We start from the raw sequence: 19,367 nt of genomic DNA, 5'->3' as shown, positions 1-19,367 counted from the left end.
ATCTCACTGTACCTCTCACATCAAAGGCAGATCCTAAATGTAACCATAACCCTACCCTGCCTGTACACTTGACCAAAAACCTAACCCTAACCCTAGCCCTGGCCACTCAACCTGACCCCTCACCATCACCATCAACACCTACGCTTCACTGTAACCTAGAAGTTCATAGGTGCACTCGCCCTCACAGCAGAGAGGGACCCTAACTCTAAGTATAATGCTTTTCTCCCAGTACACTTTCTGGAACACCTAACCTCAACCCTTGACCTGCCCTTGGACATGACCCCTCATGGTCAACATCAACATACATCACCCACACCTCACTGTAAACCTGCAGCACAATCTTGCCATCACCCTCACCTTGGAACTGGATCCTCAGTGTAACTGTAACCCTATCATGCCGGTACAATTTAACAAACACTAAACCTACCCTAGCCAAGAGCCCATGGACCTGACACCTGACCAACACAAATCGACCTCCCCAACAACTATACATAAATCTGAAACTCAGTCTCACCCTCGTCCTCATATCAGATCCAGATCCTAACTCTAACCACAACTCTGTCCACCCTGAGCACCTTACCCAACCCCTAGCCCTAACCCTAGCCCTGCCTTTACACCTTATCCCTAATGGTCAACATCAATGTCCACCATGCTGCCCCTTAATCTTGAACCTCAATCTCGCCCTCGACCTCACAGCAGAGCTGAATCCTTACTGTAACCATAAACCTATCCTCCCTGTACACATTTCTGAAAACCTAACCCTAACCCTAGAAGCAACTCATGGTCCAGAATCCTATGGAGACCATCAACGTGATCCATGCTTCACTCTCAGCATGAAGTTCAGTCTTTCCCTCAAGATCACATCAGAGTGTGACCATAAATGTAACTGAAAACCTTATCTCCCAGTACACCTTAACGAAAACCTAACCCTAACCGTAGCCCTGCCTTTGTACTTGACCCCTTATGGTCACCTTCATCATGCACCATGTCTCCCCATAAACTTGAACCTTAATCTCGCCCTTGTCCTCACATCAGAACAGGATGTTATCTCTAAGTGCATCTCTATCAACCCTGTACACTTTATCGAACACCTTACCCTAACCCTAGCCTTGGCTCTTGTATGAGACCCCTACCATCACCATCAAAGTCACTCATGCTTCACTGTATGCCTGAAATTCAGTCTCTCCCCTGCCCTCACATCAGAGCCTGTCGCAAAGTGTAACCGAAATACTCTTCTCCCAGTACATGTTATGGATAACCTAACCCTAACCCTAGGCATGACCTTTCACCTTATCCCTAATGTTCAGCATCGATGTCCACCACGCATCCCCATAATCCTGAACCTCAATCTTGCACTCACTCTCAAATTGTAGCCTATTCATTACTGTAACTGTAACACTATCCTGACCATACAACTTATCGAAATCCTAACCCCAAACCTAGTCCTGGACATTGGACCTGAACCGTCACCATCAGTGTCAGTGTCACCCCCGCCAAACCATAAACCTGAAACACAATCTCACTCTCAACCTCATGTCACAGCTGGACTGTAACTCTTACTGAAACCCTATCCTCCCCATATAGCTTTATGAACACCTAACCCTAACCCTTGCCCTGTCTCATGGAGCAGACCCCTACCATCACCATTGACATACCCATGACTCACTGTAACACTGTAGATCAATCTTGCTGTTGCCATCACATCAGAGACGGATCATAAATGTAACCAACACCCTATCTTGCCTGTACACCTTACCGAACACCTAACCCTAAACCTAGCCCTGGCCACTCAACCTGAACACTCACCATCACCATCAACACCCATGGTTCACTGTAACCCTGAAATTCATATCAGCACTCACCCTCTCATCAGAGAAGGACTCTAACTCTAACCATAATGATTACTCCCCATACACCTTACAGAAAACCTAACCACAACTGTAGCCCTGCCCTTGGACATGACCCCTCAAGGTCAACATCAACATCACTCAAACCTCACCGTAAACCTGCAGCTCAATTTCGCCACTGGCCTCATATCAGAGCAGGACCCCCAGTGTAATATTAGCCCTATCATGCCCATACACATTACCAAACACTAAACCTAACCCTAGCCCAGAACCCATGGACCTGACACTTGACCGACACCATTGACGTACCCCATGCCTCACCATAAACCTGAACATCAGTCTCGTCCTCGTCCTCACATCAGAGGTGGATCCTAACTCTAACCACAACCCAATACACCCTGTACAACTTACCGAAGATCTAACCCTAACCCTAGTCTGGGGCACTCGACATGAACCCTCACAATCACAATCAACACCCATGCTTCACTGTGACCCTGAAGTTCAAACACGCACTCGCACTCACAGCAGAGAAGGATCCTAACTCTAACCATAATGCTTTTCTCCCTGTACACCTTCCAGAACACCTAACCACAAAAATAGCCGTGCCCTTGGACATGAACCCTCAAGGTCAACATCAACATCACCCACACCTCAGAGTAAACCTGCAGCTCAATCTCACCATTGCCCTCCTATCACAGGCAGATCCCAAGTGTAACTGCCCGTACACATTAACAAACATTAATCCTAACCCAAGCCCTAGGACCCTGTTCTTGACACGTGAACGACATCATCGATGTCCCCCGTGCCTCACCATAAACCTTAACATCAGTCTCACACTCGTCCTCACATCAGAGCCGGATACTGCCTCTAACCACAACCCTATCCACCCTATAAACCTTACCCAACACCTAACCCTAACCCTAGCCCTGCCTTTGCACCTTATCCCTAATGGTCAGCATCGATGTCCACCATGCTTCCCCATAAATCTGAACCTCAATCTAGCCTTCACGCTGCAATTAGATATGGTTCCTAACTGTAACCATACCTCTATCCTGACCATACACCTTATCAAAATCCTAACCCTACACCTAGCCATGAACCTTGGACCTGAACCCTCACCATCAGCTTCAATGTCACCCCTGCCAAACTGTAATCCTGAAACACAATCTCGATCTCACCTCACATCACAGACAGGCTCTAACTCTTACCAATACCTAATATAAACCATACATCTTCACAAACACCTAACACTGACCCTAACCCTGGCTCATGGACAAGACAACTACCACCACATTTGACATACCCATGACTCACTGTAACATTGTAGATCAATCTTGCTGCCTCCCTCCTATCAGAGCCAGATCCTAAATGTAACCATAACCCTATCTTGCCGGTACACCTTAACAAATACCAAACCCTAACCCTAGGCCTGGCCACTCGACCAGAACTATCACCATCACCATCAACACCAAAGCTTCACTGTAACCTGAGGTTCATACCTGCACTCACCCTCACAGCAGAGAAGGTTCCTAAATCTAACCATAAAGCTTTACTCCCTGTACACCTTCAGGAACACCTAAACAGAACCCTAGCCCTGCCCTTGGACATGTCCCCTAAAGGTCAACATCAACATCCCCAAAACTTCACCGTAAACCTGCAGCTCAATCTCGCCGTTGCCCTCACATCAGAGCCAGATCCTCAGTGTAACCATGATCCTATTGTGCCTGTACACATTACCAAACACTAAACCCAAGTCCACAGTCCCTGGAACTGACACCTGACTGACACAATTGACATCGCCTATGCATCGGCATAAACCTGAACGTCAGTCTCGCCCTCCTTCTCACATCAGAGCTGGATCCTATCTTTAACCACAACCATATCCGCCCTGTACACCTTACCAAACACCTAAATCTAACCCTATCCCTGCCTTTGTATCTTATCCCTAATGGTCAACATTGTATGTCCACTACATTTCCCCATAAACCTGAACCTCAATCTCACCCTCACCCTCCAATTAGACATGGTTCCTTATTGTAACCGTACAACTATCCTGACCATACACCATATCAAAATCCTAAACCTATACCTAGCCATGGACCTTGGAACTGACCCCTCAACATCAGCTTCAATGTCACTCCTGCCAAACCGTAAACCTGAAACACAATCTCACTCTCACCCTCTCATCAGAGCCAGACCCTAACTCTTTCCAAAACCCTTTCTTCCCTGTATACATTCACGAATGCCTAACCCTAACCCTAGCCCTGGCTTGTGGACCAGACCCCTACTGTAACCATCAACATAAACCATGATTCACTGTAAACCTGTCACTCAATCTCACCCTCAACCTCACATCAGAGCCAGATCCTCACTGTTACCATAGCAATATCCTGCCTGTACTCATTAATGGACACTTAACCCTAACCCTAGCCCTGGCCAAAGCACCCGACCCCTCACCATCATTTTAGTGTCAGCCCCACCAAATAGTAAACCTTAGACACAATCTCACACTCAACCTCAAATCACAGCTGGATCCTAACTCTAACCGAAAAACTATCAGCCCCATACACCTTCCCAAACACCAAACCCTAACCCTAGCCCTGCCTCTTGGAACAGACCCATACCAAGAATATTGACATCATCCATTTCTCACTGTATCACTGTAATTCAATCTCGCAGTTGCCATCACATCAGAGCTGAATCCTAAATGTAACCATAACTCTATCCTCCTCTTACAACTTACCAAACCAGTAACTCTAACCCTAACCCTGGCCCCTGGACCTGACACCTCATGGTCAACATTGACATCACTCAGAGCTCACCATAAACCTGTTGATCAATCTCGCCATTACCCTCACATCAGAGACAGATCCTCAGCGTAACAGTAGCGCTATACTCCCGTACCCATTATCGAACACATAAACCTAACACTAGCATTGGCCCCTGCACCAGACTCCTCACCATCACTTTAGTGTCAGCCCTACCATACCATAAAACTTAGACACAATTTTGCACTCACCTTCACATCACAGCCTGACCCTAACTCTAACTGAAACTTTTCAGTTCCATTCACCTTCCCAAATACCGAACCCTAACCATAACCCTGACTCTTGGAACAGACCCCTACCATGAATATCAATGTCTGTAATGTCTCACTGTAACACTGTAATTCAATTTCACTGCCTCCTTCTTGGAACAGACCCATACCATGAATAACTACATAATCCATGTCTCACTGTAACACTGTAATTCAATCTCGCTGGTGCCCTCACATCAGAGCCAAATCCCAAAAGTTTTCTTAACCCTATCTTGCCCATACACCTTACCAAACACCTAACCCTAACCCTATCCCTGGCCACAGGAACTGTCCCCACATGGTCAACATCTACATCACCCACAGCTCACCATAAACCTATCCCACAATCTTGCCCTCAACCTCATATCAGTGCCAGATCCTCACTGTTACCATAGATATATCCTGCCCACACTCATTAACAAAAACTTAACCCTAAGCCGAGCCCTGGCCAATGCACCCAACCCCTCACCATCATTTTAGTATCAGCCCTGCCAAATCGTAAATCTGAGTCACAATCTCACACTCACCCTCACATCAAAGCCAGAAGCTAACTCTAATTGAAAATGTATCAGACCTGTACACATTCCCAAACACTAAATCCTAACGCTTGCATGCCTCTTGGAAAAGACCCCTACCATGAATATCGACATCATCCATGTCTCACTGTATCACTGTAATTCAATATCACAGTTGCCCTTACATCAGAGCTGAATCCTAAATGTAACCAGAACCTTATCCTACCTGAACACCTTATTGAAACCCTAACCCTAACCCTGGCCCTGGCCCAGGAACCTGACCCCTCACAGTTAACATCAACATCACCCACAGCTCACTGTAAACCTGTCACTCAATCTTGCCCTCATCCTCAGATTAGAGCCAGATCCTCCCTGAAAACATAGCGCTATCTTGCTCCTACCCATTACAGAACACTTAATGTTAACCCTAGCACTGGCCCCTGCATTGGACCACTCACCATCATTTCAGTGTTAGCCCCACGAAATCTTATATCTGAGATACAATCTTGCACTCACCCTCACATCACAGCTGGTCCCTAATTCTAACTGAAATCCTATAAGCCCCATACACCTTCCCAATAACCAAACCCTAACCCTAGACCTGACTCTTGGAACAGACCCATACTATGAATATCGATGAAACCCATGCCTCACTGCAACACTGTAATTCAATCTCGCTGTTGCCCTCATATCAGAGCCAAATCCAAAATGTAACCAGAACCCTATCTTTCCCATACATCTTACCAAACCCCTAAGCCTAACCCAAGCCCTGGCCCCTGGAACAGACCCTGCATGGACAACATTGACATCACCCACAGCTTACCATAATGCTGTCACTCAAACACACCCTCACTCTCATATCAGAGCTAAATCCTCACTGTTACCTTAGCGCTATAGTGCCCATACTCATTAATGAACACTTAACCTTAACCCTAGCACTGGCCAATGCACATGACCTCTCACCATTATTTAATTGTCAGCCCCACCAAATCGTAAACCTGAGACACAATCTCACACTCACCCTCACATCACAGCCGGACACTAACTCTAACGAAAACCTATTAGCCCTGTACACCTTTGCAAACACCGAATCCTAACCCTAGCCCTGCCTCTTGGAACAGACCCATACCATGAATATCAACATCATCCATATCTCTCTGTATCACTGTAATTCAAACTCACAGTCACCATCACATCAGAGCCAAATCCTAAATGTAACCATTATCCTATCCTGCTGTAACAATAGGGCTATCCTGCCCATACACTGAACCGAACACATAACCCTGACACTAAGCACTGGCCCCTGCACCGGACCCCTCACCAGACTTTTAGTTTCAGCCCCAATAAATCATAACCCTGAGACACAATTTTGCACTAACCCTCACATCACAGCAGGACCCTAACTATAACCGAAATCCTATCAGTCCTGTACACCTTCCCAACCAATGAAGCCTAACCCTAGCTCTGTCTCTTGGAACAGACCCCTACCATGAATATTGACGCCACCCATGTCTCACTGTAACAATGTAATTCAATCTCGCTTGTGCCCTCACATCAGAGCTCCATCCTAAATGTAACCGTAAACCTAACCTTCACTTACATCTTAACAACCCCTTAACCCTAACCCTAGTCCTGGCCAAAGCACCAGACACCATCATCATTTTAGTGTCAGCCCCACCAAATCATAAACCTAAGACACAATCTCACACTCACCATCACATCACAGCTGGACCCTAACTCTTACTGAAAACCTGTCAGTCTAGTAAACCTTACCAAACACTGAATCCTAATCCTTGCCCTGCCTCTTGGAACAGATGCCAACCATGAATATCGACAGCATCCATGTCTCACAGTATCACTGTAATTCAATCTCACTGTCTCCTTTATATCAGAACTGAATCCTAAAAGTAACCAGAACCCTATTCTACCTGAACAACTTCCCAAACCCCTAAGCCTAACCCTAACCCTGGTCCCTGGGTGTGACCCCTTACAGTCAACATTGACATCACCCACACCTCATTGCAAACCTGTCGCTAAGTCTCACCCTCACCCTCACATCAGAGCCAGATCCTCACTGTAACCATAGAACTAACTAGCCCATACACATTACTGAACACTTAACCCTAACCCTAGCCTTGGCCAATATACCCAACCCCTCACCATAATTTTAGTGACAGCCCCACCACATCGTAAACCTGAGACACAATCTCACACTCACCCTCAAATCACAGTCGGACACTAACTCTAACCGAAACCATGTCAGTCCCGTGCAACTTCCCAAAGAAAGAACCCTAACCCTAGCCCTGCCTCTTGGAACAGACTCTACCATGAATATCAACATCACCCATGTCTCCCTGTAACACAGTAATTCAATCTTGCTGGCACTCTCACATCAGAGCCGAATTTCAAACATAACCATAAACCTATACTGCTCTTACAACTTACTGATCCCTTGACCCTAATATTAGCCCTGGGCCCTAGACATGACCCTTCCTTGTCATCATCAACATCACCCACAGCTCACCATAAATCTGTCACTCAACCTCGCCCTCACCCTCATATCAGATGCAGATATTCACTGTAACAGTAGGGCTAGCTTGCCTGAAAGCATTACTGAACAGATAACCCTAACCCTAGCCCTGGCCGCTGCTCTGAATTCCTCACCACACTTTAAGTATCAGCCCCACCAAATCATAAACCTGAGATGCAATCTCAAACTCAGCCTCACATCACAGCTGGACCCTAACTCTAACTAAAACCCAATCAGACATGCACACCTTCCCAAAGACCAAACCCTAACCCTAGCCCTGCCTCTTGGAACAGACCCCTAACATGAATACAAATGTCACCCATTTCTCACTGTAACACTGTAATTCAATCTCGCTGTAACCATAATCTCACATCAGAACCAAATCTTAAATGTAACAAGAACCCTATCTTACCCAAACACCTTACCTATAGCCTAAACCTAACCCTAGCCTTGGCCCCTAGACCTAAACCCTCATGGTCAACATCAACATCAACCACAGCTCACGATAATCCTGTCTTTCAATCTCACCCTCACCCTCATGTCAGAGCCAGATCCTCTTTGTAAACATAGTGCTACCCTTCCCCTACCCATTACTGAACACTTAACCCTAACCCTAGCCCTGGCCCCTGCACTGGACCCCTCACAATCCTTTTAGTGTCAGCCCAATCAAGTCGAAAACCTGAGACATAATCTTGCACTCAACCTCACATCACAGCTGGACACTAACTCTAACCAAGTCCCTATCAGCCATGTACACCTTCCAGAACACCAAACCTTAACCATACCCTGAATCTTGGAACAGACCCCTACCATGAATATCGACATCACCCTTGTCTCACAGTAACACTGTAATTCAATCTCACTCTCACTCTCACATCAGAGCCGAATCCTAAATGTAACCACAACCCTATCCTACCTGAACAACTTTCCAAACCCTAACCCTATACCCAGCACTGGCCCCTGGACTGAACCCCTCATGGTCAACATTGACAACTCCCACAGATCACTGTAAACCTGTCACTCAAACTCGAACTCACCCTCACATCTTAGCCAGATCCTCACTGTAATTGCAGCACAATCCAGCCTGTACCCATTACTGAACACATAACCCTAAACTTAGCTCTGGCCCCTGGACCTGACCCCTTTCAGTCAACATCGTCATCACCCACAGCTCAATGTAAACCTATCACTCAATCTTGCCCTCACCCTAACGTCAGAGCCAGATCATCACTGTAACAGTAGCGGTAACCTGCCTGTACCAATTACCAAACACTTAAGCCTAAGCCTAGCCCTAGCCCCTGCACCGGCTCCCTCACCATTCTTTTAGTCTCAGACCCACCAAATTGTAAACCTGAGACACAATCTCGCACTCACCCTCACATCACAGCCAGACCCAAATTCTAACTGAAAGCCTATCAGCTCAATACATCTTCCCAATCACTGAAACCTAACCCTAGAACTGACTATTGGAACAGAACCCTACCATGAATATTCACGTCACCCATGTCTCACTGTAACACTGTAATTCAATCCCGCTGTTGCCCTCACATCAGAGCTAAATCCTCAACATAACTGTAACCCTATCTTACCTGTACACCTTACTGAACACCTAATCCAAATGCAAGCCCTGGACCCTGGATCTGACCCCGCATGCTGAACATCAACATCACCCACAGATCACTGTAAACCTGTCGCTCAATCATGCCCTCACCCTCATATCAGAGCCAGACTGTCACTGTTACCATAGCACTCTCTGTCCTGCACTCATTAACCAACACTAAACCCTAACCCTAGGCCTGGCCAATGCACCCAACCCCTCACCATCATTTTAGTGTCATCCACACCAAATTGTAAACATGAGACACAATATCACACTCAACCTCACATCACAGCTAGACCCTAACTGAAACAAAAAATCTATCAGCACGGTACAACTTCCAAACACCAAACCCTAACCCTAGCCCTGACTCTTGGACCAGACACGTACCATGAATATCGATGTCACCCATTTCTCACTGTAACACTGTAATTCAATCTCGCTGTTACCCTCACATCAGAGCCAAATCCTAAATGCAACCATAAACCTACCCTGCCTTTACACTTTACTGAACCCCTACACATAATTGCAGCCCTGGTCCCTGGACTTGACCTCTCACAGTCAACAATGACATCACCCAGAGCTCACCATAAACATTTCACTCAATCTCGCCCTCACCCTAACATCAGAGCCGAATCTTAAATGTAACCAGAACCCTATCCTACCTGAACACTTTTCTGAACCCTTAAACTTAACCCTAGTCCTGGCCCCTGGACCTGATCCTTCATGGTCAACATTGACATCACCCACAGTTCACCAAAAACCTGTCGCTCAATCTCACACTTATACTCACATCAGAGCCAGATCTTCACTGTAACTGTAGCACTATCCTGCATATACCCATTACCCAACACTTAACCCAAACCCTAGCTGTGGCCAATGTATCCGTTCCTTCACCAGCATTTTAGTGTCAGCCCAAACGAATTCCAAACTTGCATACAATCTCACACTTACCTGCACATCACTCCCAGACACTAACTCTAATTGAAACCCTACCAGCCCTGTACACTTTACCAAACACCGAACCATAACCCTATCCCTGAATCTTGGAAGAGACCCAACCATGAATATCAACATCACCCGTGTCTCACTCTAACACTGTAATTCAATCTCGCTGTCGCTCACACATCAGAGCCAAATCCTAAACGTCTAAACGTAAACATAACCCTATCCTGCCCATACATCTTAATGAACACCTAAACATAATCCTACTCCTGGACCCTGGACCTAACCCCTCATGGTCAACATTAACATGAACCACAGCTCACCGTAAACCTCTCTCTCAATATCGCCCTCACCCTCACATCAGAGCCAGATCCTCACTGTAACAGTAGTGCAATCATGCCCGTACACATTACCGAACACATAACCCTAACCCTAGCACAGGCCCCTGGACCTGACCCCTCACGGTCAACATCGACATCACCCACAGCTCACCGTAAACCTGTCGCTTAATCTCGCACTCACCCTCACATCAGAGTAATATCCTCATTGTAACAGTAGCCCTAACCTGCCCATACCCTTTACAGAACATATAACCCTAACCCTAGACCTGTCACCAGCACCAGACCTCTCACCATCCCTTTAGTGTCAGGCCCACCAAATCATAAACCTGAGACACAATCTAGCACTCACCCTCACATCACAGACGGACCTAACTAACTGAAACCCTATCAGCCACTTACACCTTCCCAAAGTCCAAATACTAACCTTATCCCTGACTCTTGGAACAGACCACTACTACAAATATCGATGTCACTCCTTTCTCACTGTATCACTGTAATTCAATCTCACTGTTACCCTCACATCAAAGCTGAATCATAAATGTAACAAAAATCCTATCCTGCTCTTACCCATTACCAAACCCTTAACCCTTACCCTAGCCCTGGCCCCTGAACCTGACCCCTCAAGGTCAACATTGACATCAACCACAGCTCACCATAAACCTGTCACTCAATCTCGACCTCACCCTCATATCAGAGCCAGATCCTCACTGTAACCGTAGTAATATCCTGTCTGTACCCATTACTGAACACTTAATCTTATCCCTAGACCGGGCCAATATGCCTGATCACTCACCATCATTTTAGTGTGAGCTCCACCTAATCGTAAACCTGAGACACAATATCACACTCACCCTAACATCACAGCTGGACACTAACTCTTTCTGAAACCCTATTAGCCCTGTACACCTTACCAAACACCAAACAGTAAGCTTAGCTTTGTCTCTTGGAACAGAACAGTACCATGAATATCGACGTCACCCATGTCTTACTGTAACACTGTAATTCAATCTCGCTGTCACCCTCACATAATAGCCGAATCCTGACCATAAACCTAACCCTATCCTGCCCGTATACCTCACCGAATCCCAACCCTAACCATAGCCCTGGCCCCTAGACCTGACCCCTCGTGGTCAATGTCAACATCACCCACAGCTCACTGTAAACCTGTTGATCAATCTCACCCTCTTCCTCACATCAGAGCCAGATCCTCACTGTAATAGTAGTGCTATCCTGCAAGTACACTTTACTGAACACTCAGCCCTAATGCTAGCCATGGCACCTGCACCAGACCCCTCACCATCCTTTTAGTATCAGCCCCACCAAATTGTAAACTTGAAACAGAATCTTGCACTCACCCTCACATCATAGCCAGACCCTTACTCGAACTGAAACCCTATCAACACCATACACCTTCCCAAACACCGAACCTTAACCATAGACCTGACTCTTAGAACAGACAGGTGTACCATAAATATCAACATCATACATTTCTCACTGTATCACTGTAATTCAGTCACACTGTCACCCTCACATCAGAGCAAAATCCTAAATGTAACAAGAACCCTATCTTACACAAACACCTTACCGATCTCCTAATCCTAAACCTTGCCCTGGCCCCTGGACCTGACCCCTTATGGTCAACATCAACATCACCCAGAGTTCACCTTAATCCTGTCACTCAATCTGACCCTCACCCTCATATCAGAGCAAGATCCTCCCTGTAACCGTAGCACTATCCTTCCCCTACACATTACCGAACACTTAATCCTAAAAGAAGCCCTGGCCCGTGCCACCAATTCCTCACCATCCTTTTAGTGTCAGCCCAACCAAATCAAAAACCTGAGACAATATCGCACTCACCCTCACATCACAGACAGAACCAAACTCTAACTGAAATCCTATCAGCCCCATACAACTACCCAAAGTCCAAAAACTAACCCTACCCCTGAATCTTGGAAAAGACCCCTACCATGAATATTGACATCACCCATGTTTCACTGCAACACTGTAATTCAATCCTTCAGTTGCCCCCATGTAAGAGCCGCATCTTAAATGTAACCATAAACCTATATCCCACCCTTACACATTACTGAACCCCTAACCCTAAACCTAGTCCCAGGCCCTGGACCTGACCCATCACAGTCAACATCGACATCACCCACAGCACACTGTAAACCTGTCACTCAATCTTGCCCTCACCCTCACATAACAGCCAAATACTCACTGTTGCTGTAGTGCTATTCTGCCTGTACTCATTATCAAACACTTAATCCTAACCCTAGCCATGGCCAATGCACCAAACCAATCACCATCATTTTAGTGTCAGCTCCACCAAATTGTCAAACTGAGACACAATCTCACAATCACCCACACATCACAGCTGTACCCTAACTATAACCAAAAACCTTTCAGCTCTGTATACCATCCCAAACAACAAACCCTAACCCTAGCACTGCCTCTTGGAACAGACCCGTATCATGAATATCGACATCATCCATTTCTCACTATATCACTGTAATTCAATCTCACTGTTGCCCTCACGTCAGAGCTGAATCTTAAATGTGACAAGAACCCTATCTTACCTGAATAACTTACCGAACCCCTATCCCTAAACATAACCCTGGCCCCTGGACCTTACCCCACATGGACAACATTAACATCACCCACAGCTCACTGTAAAGCTATCACTCAATCTCGCCCTCACCCTCACATCAGAGCCAGATCTTCACTGTAAAGATAGCTGTATCCTGCCTGTACCAATTACAGAACACTTACCCTAACCCTAGCCCTGGCACCTGCACAGGACATCACACCATAATCTTACTGACAGCCCCACCAAATCCTAAACAGGAGACACAATCCTGCACTCACTCTCACATTACAGCCAGACCCTAACTCTAACTGAAACCATATCAGCCACATACACCTTCCCAATCACCAAACCCTAACCCTGGCCCTGAGTCTTGGAAAAGACCCCTGCCATGAATAACGATGTAACCCATGTCTCACTGTAACACTGCAATTCAACCTCACTGTCACCATGACATCAGAGCCAAATCTTAAATGTAACTGTAAACTTATCCTGCCTGTACACCTTACTGAAACGCTAACCCTTACACAAGCCCTGGTCCCTGGACCTGACCCCTCACTGTCAACATCAACATCACCCATAGCTCAGCATAAACCTGTCACTCAATCTCACCCTCACCCTCACATCAGAGACAGATACTCACTGCTACCATAGAGCTATCTTGCCCTTACTCATTATTAAACACTTAACCATAACCCTAGCCCTGGCCTATGAACCTAACCCCTCACCATCATTTTTGTTTCAGCTGCACCAAATCATAAACGTGAGACACAATCTCACACACCCTCACATCATAGCCATACCCTAACTCTAACCAAAGTCCTATCAGCCCGTTCACCTTCCCAAACAAAGAACCCTAACCCAAGCCCTGCCTCTTGGAACAGACCCCTTCAATGAATATCACCATCATCCATGACTCACTGTATCAATGTAAATAAATCTCACATCACAGCCAAATCCTAAATGTAACAAGAATCCTATCCTACCTGAACACCTAACCAAAGCCCTAAATCTAACCCAAGCTCTGAACCCTGGACCTGACCCTTCACGGTCAACATCGACATCACCCACAGCTCACCATAAACCTGTCACTCAATCTCACACTCACCCTCACATCAGAGCCAGATCCTCACTGTAACAGTTGCACTATCCAGCCCATACACATTACTGAACATATAGCCCTAACCATAGACCTGGCATCAACACTGGACCCTTCACCATCCCTTTAGTGTCAGCCCCACCAAATAATAAAGCTGAGATACAATCTTGCACTCACCCTCACATCACAGGTGGACTTAACTCTAACCGAAACCCTTTCAGCCCTGAATGACTTCTCAAACATGGAAACCTTACAAGCACTGTCTTTTGGAACAGGCCCCAACCATGTATATCGATGTTATCCATGTCTCCCTACAATGCTGTAAATCAAAGTTGCTCTCGGCCTCACATCAGAACCACATCCTAAATGTAACCATAAACCTATCCTGCCCATACACCTTACTGAACCCCCAACCTTAACCCTAGCCATGGCCATGGACCTGACACCTCATGGTGAACATCAACATCACCCACAGCTCACCATAAGCTTGTCACACAATCTCTCCCTCACCCTCACATCAGAGCCAGCTCCTCACTGTAAACGTAGCGCTATCCTGACTGTACCCATTACTGAACACTTAACCCTAACACTAGCCCTTTACCCTCCACCATTCACCTCAACATTTTGTGTGTCAGTCACACCAAATCATAAGCCTGAGACACAATCTCGCAATCACCCTCTCATCACAGCTGGAGCCTAACTGTAACCAAAACCATATAAGCCATATACACCTTCCAAAACACCAAACACTAACCTTAGCCATTACTCTTGGAACTGACACCTACCATGAATATCGACATTACCCATGTCTCACTGTAACACTGTAATTCAATATCGCAGTCACCCTCACATCATAGACAAATCCTAAATGTAACCGTAACTATCCTGCCCATACACAATACTGTACACCTAACTGTAAACCTAGACCTGGCCCCTGGACCTGACCCCTCACAGTCAACATCAACCACAGCTCACCATAAACCTGTCGCTCAATCTCACCCTCACACTTACATCAGAGCCAGATCCTCACTGTTACATAGCGCTATCCTGCCCGTACTCATTATCAAACACTTATACATTACTCTAGCCCTGGCCAGTGCACCAGAACCCTCACCATAATTTTAGTGTCAGTCCCACCAAATCACAAACATGAGACATAATCTCACACTCATCCTCACATCACAGCCAGACCCTAACTCTAACCGTATAGCTATCAGCCCCATACACCTTCCCAAATAATGAACCCTAAAACTAGCCCTGCATCTTGGAACAGATCATTACCATGAATATCGACATCATCCATGTCTCAATGTATCACTGTAATTCAATCTCACAGTCGCCCTCACATCAGAGCCGAATCCTAATTGTAACCAGAAATCTATCCTACCCAAACACATTACCAAACCCCTAAACCTAACCCAAGCCCTGACATGACCCATCAAAATGCTTTTAGTGTCAGCCCCACCAAATTGGAGACCTGAGACAGAATCTCACACTCACCCTCACATCACACCCAGACCCTAACTCTAACCAAAACACTATAATCCCAGTACACCTTCCCAAACAATGAACCCTAACCCTAGCCCTGCCTCTTGGAACAGACCCTACCATAAATATCAACATCACCTATGACTTACTATATCACTGTAAATCAATCTCACTGACGCCCGCACATCGGAGCTGAATCCTAAATGTAACCATAACACTATCCTGCTCTTATACCTTACCAAACCCCTAAATCTAACCCTTGCCCAGGACCAGGTATCTGACCCCTCAAGGTCAACATCAACATCACCCAGAGCTCACTGTAAACCTGTCCCTCAATCTCACCCTCACCCTCAAATCAGAGCCAGATCCTTATTCTAACAGTTCTGCTATCCTGCCTGTTCTTTACTGAACACATAACCCTAACCCTAGCCCTGGCTCTTCACCGGGACTCTCACCATAATTTTAGTATCAGCCCCACCAAATCATAAAACTGAGACACAGTCTCACACTCACTCTCTCATCACAACCAGACCCTAACTCTAAACAAAACCCTACCATCCACATACACTTTCCCAAACAATGAACCCTAACCCTAGCCCTGCCTCTTGGAATAGACCACTACCATGAATATCGACATATCCATGGCTCACTGTATCACTGTAGTTCAATCTCGTGGTTGCCCTCACATCAAAACTGAATGCTAAATGTAACCATAACTCTATCCTGCCATTACACCTTACCGAACCCCTAAACCTCACCCGAGTCCTGGCCCCTGGCCTCACCCCTCACAGTCAACATCGACATCACCCACAGGTCACCATAAGTTTGTCACTCAAACCTGCCCTCACCCTCACATAAGAGCCAGGTCCTCACTGTTACCATAGCACTATACTACCCATACTCATTATTGAACACTTACCACTAACCCTAGACCTGGCCAATGCACCTGACACCTCACCATCATTTTTATGTCAGCCCCACCAAATTGTAACCCTGAGACACAATCTAGCACACACCCTCACATTACAGCCAGACCCTAATTCTAACCAAAAAACTATCAGCCCTGTACACCTTCTCAAATACCAAACCCTAACCATAGCACTGACTTTTGGAACAGACCCCTACCATAAATATCAATGTCACCCATGTCTCACTGTAACACTGTAATTAAATCACACTGTCGCCCTCAAATCAGAGCTGAACCCTAAATGTAACCAGAATCCTATCATGCCCATACACCTTAAAAACCTTTAACCCTATCCCTAGTACAGGCCCCTTGACCTGACCCCTTATGGTCAACATTGACATCAGCCACAGATCACCGTAAACCTGTCGATCAATCTCAGCTTCACCCTAACATCAGATCCAGATCCTCACTGTAACTGTAGTGCTATCCTGCCCATACACATTACTGAACATAAAACCCTAACCCTAGCCCTGGCCCCTGCACTGGACCCCTCACCATCATTTTATTGTCAGCCCCACCAAATCATAAACCTGATACACAATCTTGCACTCCCCCTTACATCACAGCTGGACCCTAAATCTAACCCAAACCCTATCAGCCTCATACACCTTCCCAAACACTGAACCCTAATCCTAGCCCTGTATCTTTGAACAGAACCCTATCATGAATATCAAATCACCCATGTCTCACTGTAACACTGTAATTCATTCTCACTTTAGCCCTAACATCAGAGCAGAATCCTAAATGTGACCTTAACCTTATCCTGCCATTACACCTTACCGATTCCCAATCCCTAACACTAGTCCCTGGACCGTGCACCTGACGCCTCACAGTCAATATTGAAATCACCCACAGCTCACCATAAACCAGTCACTCAACCATGCCCTCACCCTCACATTGGTGCCAGGTCCTCACTGTTACTGTAGCGCTATCCTGCCCATACTCATTATCAATCACTTAACAATAACACTAGCCCTGGCCAATGCACCCGACGCCTCACCATAATTTTTGTGTAATCCCCACCAAATTGTAAACCTGGGACACAATCACGAACTCACCCTCCCATCAGAGCTGGACCCTAACTCTAACTGAAACCCTTTCAGCCACGTATACCTTCCCAAACACAAAACCCTAACCCTAGCCCTGACTCATGGAACAGACCCCTACTATGAATATCGATGTCACCCATGTCTCACTGTAACAATGGAATTGAATCTCACTGTCACCCTCACATCAGAGCTGCATTCTAAATGTAACCATACACCTATCCTGCCTGTACAACTTCCCGAACCCCTAACCCAACTGTAGCCCTGGCCTCTGGACTTGACACCTCAAAGTCAACATCAACATCATGAACAGCTCAGCTTAAAGCTGTCTTTCAACCATGCCCTCACCCTCACATCAGAGCCAGATCCTCACTGTAGCCATAACACTATCCTGCCCATACCCATTACCGAACACAAAACCTTAACCCTAGCCCTGAGACCTGCACCAGAACACCATAATTTTGTGTCAACCCCACCAAATTACAAAGATGAGACACAATCTCCCACTCACCTTCACATCACAGCTGGATCCTAACACTAACCAAAACCACGTCAGCCTTGTACATCTTCCCAAACACTGAACCTTAACCCTATCACTGACTCTTCATACAGACCCCTACAATGAATACCAATGTCACCCTTGTCTCACTGTAACAATGTAATTCAATCTCTCTTTTGCCCTCATATCAGAGCCACTTCCTAAATGTAACCATAAACCTATCTTGCCCATACACCTTTAAGAACCCCTAACCCTAACCCTACCACTGGGCCCTAGTCCTGACTCCTCACAGTCAACATCTACATCACCAAGAGCTCCCCGTAAACCTGTTGCTCAATCTCACCCTCACCCTAACATCATAGACAGATCCACACTGTAACTGTAGAGCTATCCTGCCCATACCCATTACAAAACACAAAACCCTAATGCTAACACTGGCCAATGAACCAGACCCCTCATCATCATTTAAGTGTCAGCCCCACCAAATCATATATCTGAGACACAAGCTTACACTGACCTTCACATGAGAGCCAGACCCTATCTCTAACCCAAACGTGATCACCCCCATACACCTTCCCAAACACCAAACGCTATCCCTAGCCCTGTCTCTTGGAACAGACCCCTACCATGAATATCGACATCACCCATGTCTCACTGTAACACTGTAATTCAATCTCGCTGTCACCCTCACATCAGAGCTGCATCCTAAATGTAACCACAAACCTATCCTGCCCATACAACAAACCCCTAAACATAACACAAGCCCTGGCCCCTGGACATGACCCCTCATGGTCAACAATGACATTAACCATATATCACCATAAAAC

This window comes from Manis javanica, chromosome 3, assembly GCF_040802235.1.
Source record: "Manis javanica isolate MJ-LG chromosome 3, MJ_LKY, whole genome shotgun sequence".
In the NCBI taxonomy this organism is placed as follows: Eukaryota; Metazoa; Chordata; class Mammalia; order Pholidota; family Manidae; genus Manis; species Manis javanica.
This window is presented reverse-complemented; position numbering follows the sequence as displayed.